We start from the raw sequence: 22860 nt of genomic DNA on the forward strand, positions 1-22860 counted from the left end.
GATCATTATAGTATTTACATTGGTTTTTATTGTTATTTATAGTGGAGGGTCTTTGTTTCCTATTCCTGCCCACTTGATCTGTGAGAACACTCTCAATAGTGGTAATTAAATCATCATTAAATTTTTGTGTGCCAATGAGCTCGTAATTCTTATACCATTGATCCAAGTGGTTAATAAAGTTGTCTCTGTGTTCTGGTTTGAGAATAAGTTTCCTCCTTCTGTATTTAGCTCCTTGATTGCTGGAGATGTGATCAAGATTGACAGTTGTTAGTCTTGGGAAGTGATCAGATAGAAGATCATCAACTATGACAGAGTCATGCATCGTATATGATGTATTAAATCCAAGACACAGATCTAGTATGCCACCATATATGTGAGTAGGCTCAGTAATGCCCACAATTCGAACATTATCATGCTCATTTAGCAATCTCACTAGTTTAGTTCCATTGGTGTTTGTTATAGACCCACCAATATTCTTATGTCTGGCATTAAAATCTCCAAGAATGATGGTAGGTTCACTATTGATGCGATCTGGTAAAGCATCAGGTCGAAGCTGGTTCGCTGGGGCATAGAGATTAAAAATGTTTATGGAAAAATCACCTTGAGAAGAGAAGGCATATCAACCAAGTTTTCATGGTAAGGGAGAGCCAACATATTTTTAGTTGAATAAGGCTGGTTGTCCCTTTTTGGATTGTAAAAAGTATTTCTAGCAATTTTAAATGATTTATCAATTACATTCCTCGGATATTTCAGATCAATGGCTATTTCATAAATTTTGGATATTTCTTCATCTATGAACTCTGGACTACAAATACGTAAATCTCTCAAAAACATTGATGAATGTAATTGATGAATGTAATTGATAAATCATTTAAAATTGCTAGAAATACTTTTTACAATCCAAAAAGGGACAACCAACCTTATTCAACTAAAAATATGTTGGTTCTCCCTTACCATGAAAACTTGGTTGATATGCCGTCTCATAAAAAGCAGTTTTGAAAATAATATGAATATTTCCTTAGGTTTGTATAAATTAGATTCATTTATAATTAATAAAATTTGGTTAGAGTTTAATAATACATTGGACAAATAATAAACCTTATTTCTTGGGTAGAATGATTTGTTGGTGGGTTGTCATGAGGACCTGTTTAGTTGGATCAGCGGACCTACTGGAGTGTTCCTCTTTTCTTATGAGTCCGGTATTATCTCGCGTCAGGTGTTTCTTTGTTGTGGGAGTTGACTGTGAGGTGTGGTCTAAGCCCTTTTATTGCCTTCCTTTGATATATTACTTTCATAGTTCCTTGACAATGTGAGTAGTCACGAAAGCGCTTGGAATTTCACTACTCTTTCACAGTGGTTGTTTTGTATGTATATATATATATATATATATATATATATATATATATATATATATATATATATATATATATATATATATATATATATATATATATAAATACAAACAAGTCACCGCCTTACCCTCTTGATGGGATGGTGCTCGAAGTGACTACCAGCAAGTTTCCTCTCAGCTCTGGTCGAGATTGACTCAGGATAACCCAAGAAAAATCTCGAGGAACAGTGCTCAGAGTTGCTCTGATCGAGAATTACTCAGGATAACCCAAGAGCAGGAACGAAGACGTCTTCTCTCCACGACGGCTGCACGGCAACCTGTGTATCTCTGTGAATCTGGTGTCTCTAAACATCCCACCTGGCTCTAAGGTACAACTAACATTGGTAAGTATAACAAATTGTTGCTTAGTTGTGCCCCCCCCTCTCAAATTATGTGGATAAAATATTTCAGGAATTTACGTGTGAACCTCGTCCCCATAATTTCCCACAATATTTGTGTATATGCACTATGATGTGTATCTTTCTTTGTATATATACAGTGAGAGGTGTGTCTATCTCTGTATATACACACTAGAAGTTTGCCTTAATCATTAATTTAGGTATTAATGTATTCTTGATGTTCAAGTACAGGTACAGGTGTTTAAAATCCTGCGTGTAGTCTACACTTTAATCTTAGCAAATGAGTTCATATATAAAGTAAATGTGTATATACAGCGATAGACAGTGCTCAGTGGATCTACAGTGAGAGCTTATTTTAATTCTTCCGTTAAGGATTGAAATATTCTTGATGTAAGTGTACAGGGAAATGTCGGCCTTAAATGACTCATAGAACCAACGCTCTCATTTTGTAATCCATCCGAAAGTTTCGCAATTGCAGAGCCAAATATCTTCTGGAAGTTCGAAAGCAGATGCATTAAAGCCATCGCGCAACTCCGCGACCTCTGAACTTGACCCTTCTGAATAAAACTTAAAGAAGATAGATCACAACGTTCCGAAGGAAGAGTTGGAATTTGTGGTGGGATTATTTTCAGAGAACAATAGAGAGGGGTGATTGATAGTTACTTTCAGAGACAGGTTCAGATATGGTAGACAGGGAAGCAATAGCACAAACAAAAACCACTAAATTTCCACTAGTGGATTTTGTCCACCGGTGACGCTGCCTCCTACTGTTTTACCTCACCTGTTCTCAGTATATCAGCGTATATGATGTACTTTTATCAGGATTCATGGACTGAATACATCATCTCCAGGCTGTAGGACTGATTACTTCAAACTCCCTATCTTTCGCTGTTCTTATCTGTATCGGACTGATGAAGCCACTGGCTGGTGAAGCGCTTCATAATAAAGATACCAGGACGTTGCACAAGAGTCTCATTCATCAATTTGTCGATTTTGTAAATTTTTTATATAACATTATGCAAATTTTAATATTGCACTAAAACTCACTTAAATAACAAGATCACTTAACCTTGCTAGAAGTTAAGTAATATAATTTAACTCTACTTGACCTATCAGAGGTCAGGTAGGGTTAAGAAATGGTTTACTAAATTATTTTGGCTGGTCATTTTCAGCAATTTTAACTTACGACCATTTTCTATGAAGGGGATTCCGGGTAAGGTAAAGAAATCTAGCAGTCAGTGTAACTCTGACTGTGGGGTGGGGAGGACACGGCTTTTGCTGCTCCGCTCCTTCTCTTGCCCAGTATTCCTTTTCCGTATCTTATAGCTACTAGGGTAAGTGTCATTACTGTCAATGCATCTTCCCTCGTCAGTCCTTCATTTAGGAGTACTTACCATTAATGTTTCCCTTCCCCATTATTCATAAAAGGCATATTTATTTTAAATATTTTTCTCTGCTCCTTTTCACTTTTCGAAAGGTCCTGAATTTTGATCAAATTCGACACATATTTTAAATTTATTGTTTTCAGAATATTTAATTATACTTCCTATTTTTCTTATGCATGTATCTAATCAAGAATATTCACAGCGAGAAGTGTGCCTCTGGATATATTCATTGAGTGTTTACTATAAATTAATCCTAGTTTTAGAGATTAAAATATTCTTGATTAGTGAGTAAAAGGTTGGTTACGTATTGCCTTAATGACTCCCTCGTTTAATATTTTTAAGTGTGGAACATAGGTATACCACTCAAATGTATGAACACAGTGTATACAGTAAGTTATTCACATTTACACAAATACAGTTATATAGATTATGATACATAGTAGCACATGTATAGAGAAACCTACGATAACCCCAAAAAATCAGTGCCTGGTTTCCATTGAGGTCCTTTATTATTGTATTGTAACCTTGTATAATAATACAATATTGAATAATTGTAATGAAATAAAGAAGAAAATATTAATGTATTTTTTCTTTCGCACTTCAAAAAATGGTACAGTAGTTACTGGATCAAACACGACAACTCGTTATTAATTAACCTGTGATTGGTTCTCCCGAGGAGACAAGCTTCGATTGGCTGGCCCGGAAATGATCGTGGTAATTTGTTAATAACAAATTAACTCTCCCCTCTTATTTTCTCTTCTCTTTTTCTGTCTCGTAGTTTCTCTTTGTTTCTATTTTTGTTTGTTTCTCTGTGTTTATCTCTTTATCTTTCTCGTTTACAAGAGCCGTTATCGTGGCCCGTTTCCCAGGGGCCGTTATCGTGGCTCGTTTACCAGGGCCGTCATCGTGGCCCGTTTCCCAGGGCCGTCATCGTGGCCCGTTTCCCAGGGCCGTCATCGTGGCCCGTTTCCCAGGGCCGTCATCGTGGCCCGTTTCCCAGGGCCGTCATCGTGGCCCGTTTCCCAGGGCTGTCATCGTGGCCTGTTTCCCAGGACTGTCATCGTGGCCTGTTTCCCAGGGCCGTCATCGTGGCCCGTTTCCCAGGGCCGTCATCGTGGCCTGTTTCCCAGGGCCGTCATCGTGGCTCGTTTCCCAGGGCCGTCATCGTGGCCCGTTTCCCAGGGCCGTCATCGTGGCCCGTTTCCCAGGGCCGTCATCGTGGCCCGTTTCCCAGGGCTGTCATCATGGTCCGTTTCCCAGGGCTGTCATCGTGGCCTGTTTCCCAGGGCTGTCATCGTGGCCTGTTTCCCAGGGCTGTCATCGTGGCCTGTTTCCCAGGGCCGTCATCGTGGCCTGTTTCCCAGGGCTGTCATCGTGGCCTGTTTCCCAGGGCTGTCATCGTGGCCTGTTTCCCAGGGCTGTCATCGTGGCCTGTTTCCCAGGGCTGTCATCGTGGCCTGTTTCCCAGGGCTGTCATCGTGGCCTGTTTCCCAGGGCCGTCATCGTGGCCTGTTTCCCAGGGCTGTCATCGTGGCCTGTTTCCCAGGGCCGTCATCGTGGCCTGTTTCCCAGGGCCGTCATCGTGGCTCGTTTACAAGAAAACTCATTTATAAGGCAAGCTCATTTACAAGGAAAGAACCGTCGTTTTAGCGCATTTCAAAGCTAAGTCCAAATAACTGAGTTATTAATAAAAATACATGAACTGTATGGCCCTTACAGATTTAGAGCTTCCCCATAAATGTAAGACAATAATTATATGGCGTGTAGTGTTACTTTTGTATAGTGTATATAACATGGCGTGTAATGTCATTTGAGTATAGTGTGATATATATATATATATATATATATATATATATATATATATATATATATATATATATATATATATATATATATATATATATATATATATATATATATAATTATAGGGAAGCTGAGACCATCTTTGACCACAGAGTTGTTTTGTTTGTCATATTTTTGTTATTTTTAAAGTCTGTTTGGGAGATGTTTCATTTGCTAGAGTACAAATATGTCGTATTAGTGAAATTGCTTAAGACTGCCTGTCTTGTGGTATAATAGCTGTCTTTTGGCTGTCCTCAAGTTGGGTCAGGTGGTGGGGAATCTTAAGAATGTTGACCTTTCTTCTCATCCTTTCTCATGTGAGCCCAACCTCCCCCCCCCCCCCACACACACACTCTTTGTAAAATTAATAATCAAACTTGCAATAGTACCTTGATAAATAGAGCACTTGGGGTGATAGATGGATGATGGAATTTCATGTACTGGAAATAGGAGAAAGCAAAATCGAGGGACATGAATATAGACTGATAAAATACTGAAACTATCGGATCGAGTAAGGGATCAAGGAATTATTATAATAAAAAAATTTCCACCGGAAAGTGATATAAATGAAATTGTGTGAGACTCCTATGCTACACTGGCGAACTATAAAATAATTTTGAAATATGTGGATGATGAAGTGTTAAATTTGTCAATAATCATTATAATCTGATAATTTGATACAGAATTAATTTATATTTAATTTTAGGGATGCCCGAGAAGCAGAGCATGTCGGGCATCCCTAAAATTAACCGGCAACTAGCGTACAATTAATTAAGTTGATTGACAAGAATGCTGTGCAGTAGTTTGCAATCTTTGACGTTAACTGTAAATTTGGTTTATGACTTGTGACATTTTGGGATTTTTTTTGTTATAATTATTATAACGTTTACAGTGGTTAGCACAAAAGTTGAAACATGTTTGTGATAGAGTAGTAATATGAATGCTAATATATAGATAAACAGGGTTGCTGTTGATTAATTGGTCTGTAACATAGTCTACGCAGAATTTAGGTTAGGAGGAAGTGGTGGTAGATAGGGAACTTTCTGCAGCCTCGGGAAGGGAGTTCCAGATTTTAGGTCCCTTAAATCGCATGGAGTTCTTAGGTTGAGCCGAACACGTGGTATGTCAGAAGTACTTGTTTCTTGTATCGTGTCTGCGTATTCTGTTGCATCTCTGGGAACAGTTTGCGTTCTGGGTTTAAATTCGTATGAAGTTTATATATATATATATATATATATATATATATATATATATATATATATATATATATATATATATATATATATATATATATGCAGGACAAGCCACGGGGGGGGGTAGAGGTAGAAATCTTTAGCTCAAGTACTTTCACACTTCTCAGTGCGTCATCAGGAGCTGTGCAATGTCGCAAGGGAGTAACCAAAGCAGGGAGAGAAGTCTCAGAGTAGCGTAGGTGTCACTGGCCACGGTTACACTGAAGTGTGAAAGTACTTGAGCTAAAGATTTCCACTACTCCCCTTCCCCCCTGGCTTGTCCTGCATAGTTAAGATCGCCCGTGCGCGATTGTTTGCAAGACGGTGGAGCCCATACCCAGGAGCACCAGGCTAGTGATAAGTTATTTTATAATTAATAATCTATTTCTACATGTACAACGTATATATAATTAGCTGACATCAGTGACATACTATATAGAAAGCCCCTTGTATGCAGAGCATTTCGAGCAGATTAAGTTAATTTTTTCTCCAGGATGCGACCCACAGTAGTCGACTAACCCAGATATTTATTTACTGCTAGGTGAACAGGGACAGCCGATGTCTTAAGGAAACACTCCCTAATGTTTCCACCCGTATCGAGGATCTAACCACGGACCTCATTGTGTAAGCTGAGTGAGCTAGCAACCGAGCCGCATGCAGTGAACTTCGAAAGAAATTTTTGAATGCTTGACAATTCTCAAACGGGCTAAAAGAAGAAAAAAGACATGATAACCACATATAAGCTCTTGAAAGGATATGGAAGAGCAAATCAAGATTACTTAATATTTGCAGCAGGGATAACTAGAAGCCACAGTTGCACATTGAGGAAAAGGTGGAATGGCAAGGATAAAAAAAAATTGTTGAATAGAATAATTTACCAATGGAATGCATTAAAAGAAGGAATTAGTAAGTGCTGCAACCAATGGATTTTTTTTTTTTAAATATGATGAGCAGATTACTGAAGGCGGGACACCACAAGCATAGCTGTTCTGTAACTTCAAATCGGTAATTATACACAACACACCCAGAGTTCTTTAGCAATAGCCGCTGTATTAGTTTCATACAGGTCCTCGGCATCTTTCCTGATTTTGAAAGTTTTCAGTTCTGTGACCCTTCTTGTCGCTTCATCGTTCACTTGAATTTTTCGTGTTCTAAATTCGTTCCATTTATTTTTCTCTGGGCTTCTCTTTCATGTATTGTTTACTAAAAAACCTGTGCTGGCATTGTATTTCTTCCTCTTTTGTATTCGGATGCATCTTTTGTGGTTTTGCATTTCTGGGTAAGTAATCAATCACTGTCTCCATATGCTTTTTCGCTTAGTTCCGTATCCTATTAAAAAAGAACTCTTAATTTTGTTTAGTTTTTTATATTCTAGTGTCTTTCTCTTTCCTTCTTTTTCACTCCTTTTACCTTCAATATGTACTCAACCATACGAACAAGAAAATGTAGGAACGATGCGCTAGGTCTACTGGTCCATACTAATCGGGTCATATTCACTTTCTACCACAACAGTAATATAATTCACATGCGAGGAACTTGCCCCAGGATGCAAAGGTTATTTGCTGATAAGGATATATCATATTCTATTACTAAACTCGCCTCTGGTGAATATTACATATAGCGTTAATCCATCTCCTCATCTCGTGCTTGTTAAGACTTATATTCTGCACAAGGAAGTTGTTTGATACAGTATCAACTTTGCACTGTCCATTATCCTCCGTGAGCGCTTTGTCTTCTCGGATGTTTTGTCATGGTTGAAGTCTCCTAGGATTAAAATTTTTTTTTTTGTGTACCCCCACGGGAGACTGAGCCATACTTTGAAGGTACGAAGTGGTAGAGGTGCTTTATTCGATCAAAGAGTACCTACCTAAGCGTTATGTTGAGGGAGGTAACATCAAACTAAGCAGGTTGCATAGTAGATGGAACTTGCTCCTGCGTGTACAAAAAGGGAAACCTTGAGTGAACTGCACGGATGGTCCATCGAGTTGCTGCTGAAATTCAGGCTGACTTAGTATCATAATGAAGATGGGAACTTAGGAAATGACCGGTGATAACATACCAGAGGGTACAAAGCCGAGGCGTCTGGCAGAAAAGGTCCTGGAGGTAGACAGCACTCCTAACTTATCTCCTGAGATGCACATAAACTAGGTAACAGAAGTGGATGCACGGCTTGAAAATGTTATAACTATGTTCAGAAATTAAAGAATAATAGATGTTATACCACATGAGACCAATCCTAGAGTAAGCAGAGCCAATGTGGGACCTACACTTAGCCACGCAAATAAAGAAGCGGAGAAAAATCAGAATTTTAGCACCAGGCTGATTCCAGAGCTGATGAGGAAGGCCTAGGATATGCTAAGAGAACTGAACCTTGTGTCACTGAAGAAGCGAAGAGTCAGAAGAAGATTTAGTCAACACACAAGATACTTATTGATGCTTGCAAAGTAGACAAGGATAGAATGTCCCCTCAAAGGAGATTCCTTGATGCTGATGAGGGGCTCTTGATCTAGGGAATTGGATCTGTCCTCCAGTTCGCCGAATTGGGCCTGAATGTCTTTCATCCTCCCCCTCCCCCACAGGCGCTGTACATTTCTACGGGTTGAGCGTTTCCTTATGATAATAATATAATACTGTAGGGACCAGATGTTAATGACACCAGAGGAAGCTTACCTCGTTGATAGACCAAAAGAATGTCAGAAGGAACTTACGTGTAAGGATTATCCAAAGGTGAAACTAATATGACCAAGAAATTTTGCTCGCCCCCAAAGCATAATAAAGTTAATGAATACTCATACATGTATGCACATACATTACTATTCTGGGTCGGATAATGCAATTTGAGTCTATTAAGGTTTCCTTGTGCTATGCATAATTCAAGAGGAGATGCATGTTGGGCGATTCTGGTGATGGGCTCTTGATCGAAAGAATTAAAGGTACAGTTCCCTTATCTTGGATCAAATCTGAAAGAAAGGTATCCCCGTGTCCCATGAACCCAGTCCTCTCCATCGCAATTCAAGCAAAATTTGTAAGTATAGTGTACAGCATTAGTTCCTAATGTAGATATCAGTGTTAAATATACGAAGCCAATCAGAAGACGCATTGGCAATATAAACACAAATGCAGTATAATGTGATCCTTTATTGACTACGTTTCGCCCACACAGTGGGCTTTTTCAAGTCACAAACAGAACAGTTCTGTTTGTGACTTGAAAAAGCCCACTGTGTGGGCGAAACGTAGTCAATAAAGGATCACATTATACTGCATTTGTGTTTATATTGCCATTGTGTCGGTATTTTATACCATTTATTTCCAGAAGACGCATTCACAAGTTATCGCATGGAACCTAATGTTCCAGTTTCCTCAAAAAAAAAAAAAAAAAAAAAAAAAAGGCAAATTGGTACTTACACAACCCAAAAATAATTAGAACCATAAACTAGGGTATGCAGTTTTTAAAAGGTTAAAGCCTATTAGAAGAGGCATTCTATAGGTATTGCAGGGAAAACTAATAAAATTGACAAAATTTATGCTAAAATTTAATTCGGTGTACTTAGAGGAAAACACCAGCGCTAAAAGTTTGGAATAGATCAAAAGCAACATTCTCCAGTTATCGCAAAAGGTTCCAACAATTTCAAGTTAATTATGCTAGTTAATGACATATTTGCATGTATACAGCCGAAACCAAACATATATCCTTTTTCATGAGATACTTGGGTCATATAAGATTGAAGTCCTTAAGAGACATAATGGAGAAGTTATTTAACGGGAAAAATACCGTGTGGAAAATACTGTATATATTTTCCGGAAATACGGTAATTTATAGGTAAATAGATGCCCTATATTGTATTTTTAAAAGAAGTTTGATATCGAAAATGGGAAACCTGCGGCTGGGGGAGTCACTCGCCATCTTGGTTTTGAATTTTGTACAAACGTTGGTGTAATGGGAAGAATTTTTCATGCTCTAGAGGTTAAAATTGTGTTGACACCTCTCAAATAGGAGGCGAAATTGGTGGATGTGCATTCCTGCATAACTTGAGATATCAGACGACTGGACAAGACAGCTCCAGGAACCTCAGATAAGCTCTCTAGATTTGTGTGTAATTCTGGCCAGCATTATTTTCATAGATTTAGTTAGAGTGAGGTTTTCTGAGTATGATACACATTAATCTCCAGTCAAATTGGTGAGTGATATTAAGATATATTTTCTTTCTGTTATGTAATTGTGTATATATATAACCATTTATTATTTTTAATATACAGTCCACAAATTTATATATTTACCAGTATTCCTGGTGTATGTATATTTCATTTAATTAATAGGTCCAGAGCAACTTGTGGTTATGACAGCGGTAGGTATCGAAGGGGGACATTTTTTGCGACCTAGGTGTCCCAAATTCCTACTTGTCTATGTAACATTGATAAATAATAATTATCTTTGTTATCATTTACTGTTATGTACATAATTAGTTACATTCAGATAAATGTAATTTTCCACATTTAATTAGCCCGTTGGTCCTTCTTGAACCGGAGGTAATTAGTGAAGTCATTAATTAGTTAATTACTTAATAATTATATGTGAAATGACAGAAGGAGGTGGATGTTAAGTTCACAAATTTACTTAATGTGTAGTGGATTATAATAATTACAATATTAATTTTGATAAGCTAAGCTCGTCTGGCTAAGTTTATATTAATTTGTATAATACTAATTTGATAAGACAATTCTGGCCAAGATTTATATCAGTGTATGTGTAATTGATAAGACAAGTGTGGATAAAGATTATATTGTGTATAATATTAATTTTGCTATGCCAAATTCTGGCAAGGATTTATATTTGTATAATATTAATTTGATAAGCCAATTTTGGCCAAGATTTATATCAGTGTATGTGTAATTGATAAGCCATGTGTAGCTAATTATTAATGTGTATATTAATTTTGCTATGCCAAATTCTGGCAAGGATTTATTAATTTGTATAATATTAATTTTGATGAGCCAAGTTTGTATTAATGTACATTTAAAATTTATATTATACATGTAATTGCTAAGCTCAAGTAGCTAGGATTTATTCAAAGGTAAGTTGTATCAGTGTTGTAAGTTGTAATCAGTGTTATTAATAAAGTTGAATTTAATACATTGCATCATGGCTGAAAATGAGGAAATTAATGTAGAAGACAAACATATGGAATATAGAGTAAAGAAAGCATCAATACAGGCTAGAAAAGTTCATGTAACCAAGGCATATGATAAGTGCTTGGAATTAATGAATCAAGAAACTGTGAATACTGATGATTTAAAATTGTATTTAGATGCTTTAGGTAATAGATATGATTCATACAAATTATATTACAACAAATATGAAGGAGATTTATTAGTAAACTGTGTAGATGAGACTGAAATAGATCTCATGATTAATCAGTATTATGAATTAGAGGAAAAGATTCTTGTAAAAGTCAGGCCTTGAATAAATTAAAATGTGTAAACCAGGCAGTTGGCCAGTCTGCTCCAACAAATATGTCTTTGCCAAAACTCCCAGAATTGTGTTTGCCTGTGTTTAATCCTGGAGAAAATTGGGAGGAATTTTGGTCTATTTTTAAAGAAGCTGTGCATGACAGGAGTGACCTAGCCTGTGTAACTAAATTATTTTACCTCAAAGGACAGGTAAGAGCAGATGCTCACATACTGATACAAGCCTTTCCCAATGTAAATGACTCTTACAAGGAAGCAGTTGACTTGTTGAAGGTCACTTATGGTAATATAGAACAAAGTAGGTTGGATCTAGTGAATATAATTGTTAATTTAAAATCTCCAGATCACACTTACAAAGGTTTACAGCAGTTTAGAGTTAAACTGGAGAGCACTCTCAAAACTTTAAGTGATAAATATAATCTGAAGGAATCAGACTGGTTATTGAGTGCCATGGTACAGAATAAATTAAGCTGTAAAACACTTGAATGGCTCTCAAACAAATATCACAAGGGTTATTTTGGTCTGGAGGAAATAAGACTAGGTCTACAAGAATTAATTGTTCAGTTGCAGACCAGCCAACTAACTCATTTTAAAGATGCAACACATAATAACTCTGAGGTATCTGTCAAGTTTCACAAAGGGAGAAATTATCCCAATAGTAATAATCAAAATTCATTTCCTAAAAAGAGTTGCATAGGTGCATATCAAGTAGCAAGAATCAGAAATAATGATTCTCCACAAGGTAAGAAGAATAAGTACCCTCCTAAGAGTAGCCCAGTTAATAAGAAACCAGTCAGAGAAAAGAGAGATTGTCTTTTCTGCAAGGGTACTCATTTTTCTAAGAATTGCAATGCATACAATTCATGGAATGATAAAGTTGAAAGATTGGAGGAACTTGACAGATGTATCAGATGTTTAGGTAATCACAATGTAAAGGATTGTTATGCCAAATTAAACTTCTGTTATCAATGTCACAAAGGAAGACACCATATAGTCATGTGTAAAGGTCTATATGATAATGTTGATAATAATGATAATGTTGACAATCCTGACACAACAGTGGCTAATGTAAAAATTGCTGCTAATGTTAATAATGATGGTTTTGCTGAAGTAGCCTTACCTGTGTTACAGGTAAAAATTGATGATAAAAGGCATAAATCAAAAATTGTAAATGCATTATTGGACCAGGGATCCCAGCGTACTTTCATAAAACGTAAATGTCTTGATGGTATGAAAGTACAGATGGGAGATCCCACAACTTTAAAATTATCTGGTTTTCTCTCGGATAAAAGGTCTCAATTGTATGACACTGTTTATGTAACTGTCAGGTTGGGCAATGAGAAAAAACGTGTTAATGCAGTAATTGTAGATAGACTTCCAGAGAAAATATCTACAGTAGGGCTTAGTAAAGCTACAGAAAGACTTTCACATAATGTAAATTTAGCACCTTCTGGGGTAAGTGATGATTCTGTAGGCCCAATAAATATTTTGATAGGTAGTGACTATTATGCCTCCTTTGTAAAGGGTATGGTAAAGAAATGTGGTGTCACCCTTTTGAAGACTGCAGGAGGCCATGTAATGTATGGTAGGATTCCTCGTAATAATAATTCATGACTAGAGGAAACTACAAATACCATAACTGTGTGTCTTACTCATGAAATCGTGCCCCAGTATAATTCTTTCATAGAGGATGGTGTTGAGCCAGTGCATAAATTGTGGGAATTAGACAGCATTGGAATAAATGTAAATGAAGAAAGTCCAGACGATTCTTTTACTCAGGAACAATACCTGAGAGATGTAAAATTTGAATCTGGACAATACTGGGTACGACTTCCGTGGAGACTGAACCATCCAGAATTGCCCACTAATTACAGAATGGCATATGGACAATTAAAGGCTCAGCTCCGCGAACTGAGTAAGACACCAGAATTGTTAACTGCCTATAATGATATAATTGCTGAGCAGTTAATTAATAAATTTATAGAAGAGGTACCTCCTGAGCAAGCCAAAATTTATGGTCACTATTTGCCACATCACGGAGTGAAGAAGGATTCTAAGACCACTCCTCTGAGAATTGTGTTTAATTGTAGTGCCAGGAGTAACAAAAATGTACCTAGTTTAAATGACTGTTTGATGACAGGTCCGTCATTGACGGAAAAATTAGGAGATATCTTATTAAATTTCAGAGTGAAGCATTATGCCTTTACGGCTGACATAAGTAAAGCTTTCCTAAGAGTGGGTTTACAAGAGGCTGACCGGGATTGTACCCGCTTCTTATGGCCTGAGAATCCTATTGACCCACTTAGCCCTCTGAAAACCTTTCGCTTTAGGAGCGTATTATTTGGTGCTACATCCAGTCCGTTCCTACTTCAAGCGACGATAAATGCACACCTTAAATGTACGGGAAGTCCATTGAGTAAAGTAATGAGCAAACAATTTTATGTGGACAATTTCCTGGGTGTGACGTCAACTGAAGAGGAACTGTTAATGACTTATGGAGAGGCTAATAAAATAATGCAAAGTGCAAATATGCCTCTGAGGGAATGGAATAGTAATTCGTCCAAATTGAAGGACAAAATAAGTAAAGATTACCCTGGAGATGAAGTGCCAAAATGTAGTAATGTATTGGGTTTAAATTGGGATACTGAGAGAGATTTGTTAATGTTAAAACCTAATAATTACAGTATGCCCAATAAATTAACTAAGAGAGTTTTGCTTGCTGAAGTTTCCAAATGTTTTGATCCACTAGGTTTAGTGTCACCCCTTACTATAAGAGGGAAATTATTAATTCAGGAAGCATGGAAACTTAAATGTGCTTGGGATGAAATTCTACCTGAGGAATTCATTAACAGGTGGGATGAATTAATTGGTGATTATGAAAAAATTCCAATGTTGGAGTTCCCATGCCAGGTGGCCAATCCAAATGGGAAAAATGTACTCCACATTTTTTGTGATGCTTCAAAATTGGCATATGGAGCAGTTGCTTATCTTCAATGTAATAGTGTTATTTCTCTTGTTATGTCTAAGGCTAAAGTGTCTCCAATTAAATCATGTACCTTACCTCAGTTGGAATTAACAGCCATTTATGTAGGTGTCAAATTAGCTAATTATATAAGAAATAAGTTGCAGGAGATAAATATTAGCGACACTGTAATTTGGTCTGATAATGAGGTATCCTTACAATGGATTCGTAATGGAAACAGTAAAATTGTGTACATACAAAACAGAGTCGCTGAAATTAATCAGATGCAAGAGAAGTATAATAGTTTGGGTCAGCATATGTTAACATTTAATCATATACCTGGTGAGGAGAATCCAGCTGATTTCTTGTCTCGAGGTTTACCTTATGCTAAATTTGTAAATGCTGTATCATGGTTTAAAGGACCGAGCTGGTTGGTAAATAAAGCTAATTGGCCTGTACAAAAGGCGTATATTGCTCCTGTTGAAATTACTGTGACCACCGCTCCAATAGTTTGTCCTCCCTTAGCCATTGATATAAATAGATATTCTTCTTTACCCAAACTAATCAATGTAACTAAGTTGGTGTTTAAATTTCTAAACAAGATGAATATATCATATAAGTTTTCACATCCTCTTGAATATTGGATAAAGAGGGTACAGGAGGAAATCTATGGAAATGAGATTAAATTGATGATGGAAAGAAAAATTGTGAAAGGTTCCATAATAGAGAAATTGGGGCTGTATTTAGAGAACAATGTAATTAGGTGCAGAGGTAGGTTACAAAATGCTGAATTGGGTGATTATGCTAAACACCCTATCTTACTGCCCAAAACTTATCATCTAACAAATTTAATTGTTCAAAATGCCCATAAAAATGTAATGCATGGTGGGGTACAAGATACCTTAAATTGTATTAGGGAAACTTTCTTGATTCCACAAGGACGGCAAAGTGTAAAAAGGGTGATTAAATCTTGTGTAATATGTCGCCATGTGGATGCCAGATCCTATATGTACCCAGGTCCTCCACCATTGTCAAATGAGCAATTTGAGTCATTTAGCAACGAACTCCGGCCGACCGCAGTGTGGAAAATACTGTATATATTTTCCGGAAATACGGTAATTTATAGGTAAATAGATGCCCTATATTGTATTTTTAAAAGAAGTATGTATCAAAAACGGGAAACCTGCGTCTGCGCAGGAGACTCGCCATCTTGGTTTTGAATTTTGTACAAACGTTGGTATAATGGGAAGAATTTTTCGTGCTCTAGAGGTTAAAATTGTGTTGACACCTCTCAAATAGGAGGCGAAATTGGTGGATGTGCATTCCTGCATAACTTGAGATATCAGACGACTGGACAAGACAGCTCCAGGAACCTCAGATAAGCTCTCTTGATTTGTGTGTAATTCTGGCCAGCATTATTTTCATAGATTTAGTTAGAATGAGGTTTTCTGAGTATGATACACATTAATCTCCAGTCAAATTGGTGAGTGATATTAAGATATATTTTCCTTCTGTTATGTAATTGTGTATATATATAACCATTTATTATTTTTAATATACAGTCCACAAATTTATATATTTACCAGTATTCCTGGTGTAGGTATATTTCATTTAATTAACAGGTCCAGAGCAACTTGTGGTTATGACAGTGGTAGGTATCGAAGGGGGACATTTTTTGCGACCTAGGTGTCCCAAATTCCTACTTGTCTATGTAACATTAATAAATAATAATTATCTTTGTTATCATTTACTGTTATGTACATAATTAGTTACATTCAGATAAATGTAATTTTCCACACCATGTTTTAAAAATAAAATTGGTATCTGCATACTGCAATAATCTCAAACCTTCTTTTAAAAAGGATGCACCAGCTTGGAAATTTTGAAGACCATCGAAAAAAATCATAAGTAGAAAAAAAAAAAATCTAAGATTTGGTATTCTTAATGTAATGTATTTTTTTTTTTGTCATTTTAATTTTAAGGGTAAGCCGAAAATAGTCCGAACAGTTGATAATATCATTAATTTCGATTAGAAATGTAATAATCGACGTATTTTAGCTAAATGTCAGAAAACACCTCCAACTATGAAAAGACGAAATGAGACTTTCAAATTATCGCAAGGCGAAATCCGAGAATAGTCTACGTATAAAACATTGATTAGAGGGCGCCGGCACATTCCAGTAGTTGCATGAACCTTTCTCCACAGTTGCAGTGTACTGGCGTTGAAAGTTTAAAGCCGACCGGGTGAGGCGTTCTCATGTCTTATAAACGAAAACCTTGGATGAAGAATAAATCAGGCAACCACGTACAGGTACCCCTACAGGAATACATAATACCAATAATAATAATAATAATAATAATAATAATAATAATAATAATAATAATAATAATAGGCTAACATACAGACTAGTTCTTATTGTAAGTGATGGATTACCCAGTTGTTATGGGACGATATCTGTTTTCAACCTAGCACAAAAAAAAAAATATGCTACACAAAATATATTCACTGATCAAACTGCGTTTATGACGCCAAATTCGAATTCAGTGTAGAATTCAGCAAAGTTTTGCATATATTTCCGTGTGATGGTGTCATTTCCAATTATAAAAAAAAGTTTTGTTCACGAGTTCAGCAATTGGGGAAAAAATTAAAGGTGCGGATCCTATATTTTTCTCCTTATTTATGTGGTGGTGTAGCAGGACAGGATGCAAAAGGCAACCACCAGTGCCCTCTTTAAAGCAGAACCATGTGAATTTAATTGTGATGGTTAAAGCAAGGAGCTGGGTATACATTTGTACCGTTAAACAGATTCCTTTAAGGTACATTGAGCTTAATCAGCTGTGCCTAGTAGCATTGTCTAGCAGCTGTCTAGTAGTAGCTTTTCTTAGCAATGGTGCCTAGGTCTCCGGCATAGCAACGCTGCCGAGTAGCATTGCCTATCACTGGTACCTAGTAGCTGTGATTAGCAGTTGCCTAGCATCTGTGGTATATATGTTTTCCTAGCAATATTTGCCTATCAAGGATGGCTAGTAAATTTTTCCAATAACGGTGCATAGTATATTTGCCTAGCAAAAGCCCCTAGCAGCATTTTCCAGTAGCTTGGTCTAGCAACTGAGCGTAGTAGCGTATTCTAGCGAAGGTGTCTAGTTGCCTAGTCTAGCGGCGATGCCTAGTAACTTAACCTAACAAGGACACCTACGTAGCTTAATGACCCGCTGCCTACTAGACGGTTTCTAGTAGCCTAGCAACGACACCTGCATTGCCTAGCAACGCTGCCGGCTGCCCGATATTCCAATATTTTGACCTGTACGATGTGCCTTCATAACTCGAAACAATTTAATAACATCAGAGGAAGATGTAGTTTGATATTATGTTAATAGTGTAATATTTCACAATGTATAGTTGTACACTATAGCAAGCCCCCCAAAAATATTCATTTCTCCTCCGTTGCATGTTGAAGTGGAAGGACTGGTCGGTTGACGCCCGGCTGTTGCTGCCCAATCTCTCTCTCTCTCTCTCTCTCTCTCTCTCTCTCTCTCTCTCTCTCTCTCTCTCTCTCTCTCTCTCTCTCTCTCTCTCTCTCTCTCTCTCATATTTATATTTACACAGTGGTTTTACAGGGTTAGGTTCAGAGCTCCTACTTTTATTTACAAGCTAAGAATTATATATCTTGGCTCATTTGAAAGCCTTATTATTGTTTTGAGATATGTAAATAGGGGATAGGATGAAGTTGGAGCCATCTGTGGGCCAGCTATTTCATTTGGTCAACCGACATTTCATCAATATCATGCTGTACGAACACGTTCCAGAGTCGAATAAATGATCTCAGATGAAGCGATGTTCTGGAAAAGGGTACAGCTATAGTGTAGTTGCTGTTTGCTGTCCGTTTTGTATAGAAGATGCCTTCTCGCCAAGTGTGTGGTACCTTGACAACATTGGCTTTGTATATTACAAGGCCACCCACATCCCTTAGGTGTTAAAGGCTTTGCTGAAATGACAGATCTGTCCAGGCGGGTCCAGATGAGAAATAAATCATCTTGCTCTGGTCTCTGTTCAGCCAAGAAGTCGTAGATGAGAAGTGAAGAATACTGTGTGAGAGCGCCCCTCAAGGAAGGTTCCTTGATGTTGGTGAGGGGCTCTTGATTTAGGGAATTGGATCTGTGCTCCAGTTCCCCGAATTAAGCCTGAATGCCTTCCACATCCCCCCCCAGGCGCTGTATAATCCTCCGGGTTTAGCGCTTCCCCCTTGATTATAATAATAATAATGTGTGAGAGCGCACCTGTGCTTCGTACAGTCTTTGTAGCCTTTATAGACTGTGGAGCAAATACGAGATAACGTCCAAGTGCTGTGAACTTCCTGGCCACCTTGTTTGCAAGGTTTACTACGAGGTTCTTCATAGTTTGAAATCAGATTTTACCCCTAGAGTATCAAACTAATCCCCGGGTTTCAACTCTCCCATTCATTCTTACTACCACTCGTGCATTACGATCATGGTGCCTCGAGACTATCATTTGTGCTTTCTCAAAAGCAAATGTAACCTGCCATTTCTCTCCTCGGGCTGATATATCTGTAAGCTGGAGATTTATGCAACTGAAAGCAGCTGACATTTCTTCTCTTGGATAAGTAAATATCAGTACAGTCGTCTGCATATGCATGAAATTCTCGGATGAATTAAAGGTTATTGATAACAGAAGTAAACAGTCCATAACAATGGCCCAAGCACACTTCCCTGTTGAACATTGGCACCGATTGAGTGTCTTGTTGACTCTGTTCCATTGAAAACTACTTAGAGATTTACCTTGAAGGCAATCACTAAGGAGACATAATGCAGAGCCAGAGACAGTGTTTGCAATTTTACCACGAGTACCTGGTACCATACTCTGTCGAAAGCATCAGCAGTCTTAAGTGCTACTACACAGCTGCTCTTTGGATTCGCCCAGCGACTGGTGCCACATACTGGAGAGGTTTAACAGCATATCAGCAGAAGTGACCTTCCCTGGAGCCATATTGACGATCACAAAGAAAGGAGTGATAGTCGAAAAATTTCGTCATCTGCCGTGAGATTCTCGAGAATCTTTCCAGTGATGAATGGTTTTGAAAACCGACAAGTTGAAGAATTGAGACACTTGTGCAACACATGGGAATCTTTATTGAAGAAACGTTTCGCCACACAGTGGCTTCATCAGTCCAATACAAAGTAGAAATGGGTAAGGAGAGTAGAAGTATGAGGTAATCAGTCCCTCAACCTGGATTCGATGTGTTCAGTCCACTCTTGTAGTAAGTGCAGCATAGGGCCAGAGAGGTGGCTTATATACTGCGGTGAGATGAGTTGAAGCAGGAGGAGGCGGGATCTTAGTGGGACGTGCCACTAGTGTAAGTAGGTCGTCGTCCAAAGGTTGGGCAAGCGTTGAAGTCTTTGTACCAAGATTCCATGATGTTGCAGTGTCTGACAGATGTGATGAATGGTTTTGAAAACCGACAAGTTGAAGAATTGAGACACTTGTGCAACACATGGGAATCTTTATTGAAGAAACGTTTCGCCACACAGTGGCTTCATCAGTCCAATACAAAGTAGAAATGGGTAAGGAGAGTAGAAGTATGAGGTAATCAGTCCCTCAACCTGGATTCGATGTGTTCAGTCCATCACTCTTGTTGAGGGACTGATTACCTCATACTTCTACTCTCCTTACCCATTTCTACTTTGTATTGGACTGATGAAGCCACTGTGTGGCGAAACGTTTCTTCAATAAAGATTCCCATGTGTTGCACAAGTGTCTCAATTCTTCAATCTTTCCAGTGATTGACAGGAGTGACAATGCTCTGTAGTTGCTGATTTCCCCTTCTGTCAGTGCTCTCTGCTCTACTCTTTTTCTCTCTCTCTCCTCCTCTCCTCTCTCCTTCCTCTCACTCTTCTCTCCCTCTTCTCTCCCCTTGCCTGGCTTATAGCTTAATCCTTCACACTGCGCAGTTTTCAATGTACACACTCCCAGAAGCGCCCAGCGGCACGGCAAATGCGATTGTACACGTACAAAAAAAATATTGGTCAAAGGTTTGTTGTGTGGGTGCTGGTGTACCCTGTGAGAGACCAGCCTGTACGAGTTTTCTCAGTGACTACTATAAGCGTTAAGCAGGAAAAGAATTCACAGTACCGTGGCTGGAACTGTTCGCAGTCCACATTTTAGAAGTGACTTTTCGGTTCGTCCCGGATCATTCTCAAGTCAAGAATAAGTGCTCCAGGATGAACTAAACGTCTTGTAAATTCACCTCCAGTTTGTGTTGGTTGTGCAGCAGTTTTCATTTTAAGGGAGTAAGCTATTCGGTATTTATTAAAAGTAATAATGTAAGCTATGAATAAAAGAAATCAGTGTTGAAGGAATGAGTACGTGAGAGTACCGAGTAAGAACATAATGAGACTTGGTAATGATAGTGTAAATAAGATATAACAAGAGATCTTGTAGCTTACACCAGGGCTGTCCAGTCGGGAATGCATGAACGTTTCCTAGGATACAATACTGTTTCATAACTTTGGTAAACGGATATTTTATTCTGCTTAAAAAATACATGTTGGTAAATTATGGAATACTTTATTAAGGGCTAAAATTAATCAGCCAAGTTTATGTTCAAACCAAGTATGCTTCTGGTCCCTCAGCGACACCTGACAGGTCACTGCAAATTGTTCATGAATATAATGCAAAACCAGAATTTACGCTGAACCTTTTTTTTTTTTTTCTGCCAAGTAACTCGGTTGTTTTGCTAACTTCAGCCAGATGGAGTTTTTTTTTTTGTGTGTGTGCGCGCTTTTGAATATATACACGTACATCCTTTTATTACTAGAGTAATTTGGTTTTACAAATCTATACCAAAATGTGAGTTCACTATATTTTGGATGTGACTAGTTAATGGTGCAAGTCGGACCGAAATGTAGTCGTAAGTTTCTTTCTCTTATGTGTGGGTTGAGTACATTTCAATCTTTTTTTTTTCTGTTAAATGGAATGCGTGAGCTGGGATAAACTGGGTTAGCGGGTGCACAAGCTAACACAGGTTAGACAACTTGGGTCCCGACAGTTATTATATGCTTAAAAAAAAAAAAAGCTTGCCTGTAAAATGTATGCGGTTTTTTCACATGTGGTAAAGATCGAAAATGCACTCGACTCCCTCTTGATATCCACGCCATACTCAGCATCCCGTATTTTGATTACTGCAATTGGCTTCCCATTTTTTGATATGCTGCATTGGCTTTCCTTATTCTGATACAACACAACACACTCGATTCCTGTTTTCTGATGTCACCTCTTACTTAGTTTCCATTTTCCTAATTCACCGTAAACCATACTCGGTTATCGTTTGCTAATGGCATATGCTAACGCCCAAAATTTCTCGTACTTGGTTCTCGAATTTGGTTCCTTGTTTTTTGACATTTTATTTGTCATGTAGCATCTTGGGGCCTGGGGTGGACAGGTGGCCCAAGACATGAACTGGCTGCCATTTTACCAGTTTCCCAATACGATTTTTGTTAGTGACTTGATGTTGCTAACTTATTTGGGCAGGTTATATCATAATTTAACTAAGGAAGTGCTGGATATAATATTTATGAATTTTCAGATTCCCTTGAAGTGTTAGACCAGTAATAAGAGTATTGCCTACTAACAATTAACATTTTTTTTTTAATCTTGGACTCTGGTCGCAAGAACATTTGAGTTGAACTGAAAACTGGACTGAGCGAAGTCGTCCAAATGGTGAGCCACATCAAAAACCCACCACTAAAGTCACGCGTATTTGTTAAGGCTTTGAGAAATTGAATCTCGATACCTGACTCATTTCTTTAGCGAGGTCAAATGTCTCAGAGGGAAGGGTCAGATATCTCTCGTATAGGGGGTCAGGTGGTTATCGCAGAGGTCAGTTGTATGTCAGGATGATACGGTAGGTCTCGTTTTTAAGAAGTACTTTTGTAAATTAATGGCTGGTTGATTTTGTAAAACAATATTTGAACAAGTGTGTCCGGTAGGTTTGTGAAGCGCAAAATCTGTGTGGGTCATTTAACACCAAGCGTGGCGAAGGCTCGAGCCTACGTTTCCTAATTTGGTTAAATTTTATATTTTGAGGGGGGGGGATCGAGGAAAACTTAACCTAGTAATTCCAAATGGACATAGTCGCAAATATAAGGCTCACTAGCAGAGATGGGCTCAGTAACTCAGATGGTGAATTTACTAGCACAAATGTTAGAT

General features: G+C 37.9%; 1 protein-coding gene across 1 annotated transcript in view; it reads left to right on the forward strand.

Moving 5' to 3' along the window:
* Positions 1 to 2993: 2993 nt before the first annotated feature.
* Positions 2994 to 22860, forward strand: part of LOC128694657 (serine/arginine repetitive matrix protein 2-like) — a 146386-nt gene continuing 126519 nt past the window's right edge. The window contains exon 1 of the mRNA XM_070095837.1: positions 2994 to 3083. The gene's annotated coding sequence lies outside the window, so the exon portion shown is untranslated. The remainder of the gene's footprint in view (positions 3084 to 22860) is intronic.

The sequence above is a fragment of the Cherax quadricarinatus genome, chromosome 51 (assembly GCF_038502225.1).
Source record: "Cherax quadricarinatus isolate ZL_2023a chromosome 51, ASM3850222v1, whole genome shotgun sequence".
Taxonomy (NCBI): Eukaryota; Metazoa; Arthropoda; class Malacostraca; order Decapoda; family Parastacidae; genus Cherax; species Cherax quadricarinatus.